The sequence below is a fragment of the Panthera uncia genome, chromosome B4, assembly GCF_023721935.1.
Source record: "Panthera uncia isolate 11264 chromosome B4, Puncia_PCG_1.0, whole genome shotgun sequence".
In the NCBI taxonomy this organism is placed as follows: Eukaryota; Metazoa; Chordata; class Mammalia; order Carnivora; family Felidae; genus Panthera; species Panthera uncia.
The window spans coordinates 8,758,682-8,760,829 of record NC_064809.1 but is presented as its reverse complement, the minus strand read 5'-3'; the positions used below and the strand labels follow the sequence as shown (position 1 = coordinate 8,760,829).

General features: G+C 42.5%; 1 pseudogene; it reads left to right on the top strand.

Annotated features, from left to right (window-relative positions):
• Nucleotides 1-554: 554 nt before the first annotated feature.
• On the top strand, nucleotides 555-1,865 carry LOC125918438 (DNA polymerase beta-like; annotated as a pseudogene).
• Nucleotides 1,866-2,148: the final 283 nt, after the last annotated feature.

Genomic DNA, 2,148 nt, shown 5'->3' with positions numbered 1-2,148 from the left:
AGAAGTTTTCAAGTGAAAAAAAAAAAAGTTCTAGTTCTCTAATTTACTTGGTGAGGTTAAAAAATTATAATTTTTGTTTCTAGGCCTTAATTGTCTCTTCTGCAAAAGGAGAAAGTTGGGGGCACTTGGGTGGCTCAGTTGGTTGAGTGGCTGACTTTGACTCAGGTCATGATCTTGCAATTCATGAGTTCACACCCCACATGGGCTTGCTGCTGTCAGTGCAAAGCCCACTTCAGATCCTCTGTCCCCCCCTCTCTCTGCACCTCGCCCACTTGTGCTCTCTCTCTCAAAAATAAATAAAACATTTTTTTAAAGAGAAAGTTGGACCTTATAAAAAGCAGAAATTGGTAGTCAGTGGTGTTATCATTAATACTTGTCTATTTTGATCAATAACAAGGATATGCACAGTGTTTAGGGGCAGCCATTGTTCAGTAGGTTGCTCTGGCTTTTCCAGAGCTGGGTTGGTCCTCCCCCAACTCCGCAAGTCCTTCAAGCCTGGTGGAGGGGACCAGTCGCTAGCTCTGAGCACTCAGTGGTCCTTGGGGCAAGCCACCATGAGCAAATGAAAGGCACCATAGGAGATGCTTAGTGGGGGAGTCACCAACATGCTCACAGAACTTGCAGACTTTGAGAAGAAGGTGACCCAGGCCATCCATAAGTATACAGTGCTTACCGAAAAGTAGCATCTGTGATAGCAAATATCCGTACAAAGTAAAGAGTGAAGCAGAAGCTAAGAAATTGCCTGAAGTAGTAACAAAACTTGCTGACAAGATTGATACGTTTTAGTGACTGAAAAATTGTAAAAGCTGGAGAAGATTCAGTAGGATGATACGAGTTCATCTATCAATTTAATGACTCGGGTTGGTGGCATTGGTCCATCTGCTGCAAGGAAGTTTACAGATGAAAGAATTTAAACATTAGAAGGTCTCGGAAAAAAAATGAAAATTAGTTGAACCTTGATCAGTGAATTGGCCTGAAATATTTTGAGGAGTTTGAGAAAAGAATTTATCCTGAAGAGATGTTACAGAAGCAAGACATTGTACTATTTGAAGTTTAAGAAGTGGATTCTGAGGGGCGCCTGGGTGGCTCAGTCGGTTAAGCATCTGACTCTTGATTTTGGCTCAGGTCATGATCTCATGGCTTGTGAGTGCGCTGACAGTGCAGAACCTGCTTGGGATTCTCTCTCTCTCTCTCTCTCTCTCTCTCTCTCTGTGTGTGTGTGTGTGTGTGCGTGTGTGTGTGCGCGCGTGTGTGTGTCTATCCTTTGCCGGCTTGCACTCTCAAGAAAAAAAAAGTGGATCCTGAATACGTTATAACAGTCTGTGGCAGTTTCAGAAGAGGTGAAGAGTTCATTGATGATATGGATGTCCTTCTGACCCATCCAAGCTTTACCTCTGAATCAACCAAACAGCCAAAGCTGTTACATTGTGTTATGGAGCAGTTATAGAAGGCCTGTTTTATTACAAGTACTCTGTCAAAAGGTAAAACAAAGTTCATGAGTGTTTTCTAGCTTCCCAGTAAAAATGATGAAAAGGAGTATGGATACAGGAGAATTGATACAAGGTTGATACCCAAGGATCAATATTACTGTGATGTTCTCTGTTTCACTGGGAGTGATATTTTGAATAAGAATAGGAGAGCTCATGCCCTAGAAAGGGCTCTTCAATCAGTGAATACACAGTCTATCCCTGGGGAGTCACTGGAGCTGCTGGAGAGCCTCTATCAGTAGATAGTGAGGCATCTTTGACTACATCCAGTGGAAATACCAAACACCCAAGGATCGAAGTGAATGGTCCTATTCTTCATCCCAGGCACAGCTCAGCTCAAAAGGAATCTTGATTTCTTTCTTAACCTTTGGTATGTAAGGGTCTCTGGTGTTTTTAAATGATTGTTTCTTCTTCATACTATAGCTTGCACTGTACTCAATAAAGCCTCTTGTACTATTAAAAAAAAAAAAAAGACTACGGTGTTTCATCCGCCATCATGCAGGTGCCAGTTAGTAACCACCATTTCCCTTCATAGGTCAGGTTTCCCATGAAACAGACTCTGAGTTGAAGTACACGTGGCTTGTTGGAGAATGAAGAAATTAGGCAGACAGAGAGGTAGAACTATCATGGAGTCACCACCGTGCTCTCAGACAATCCCACC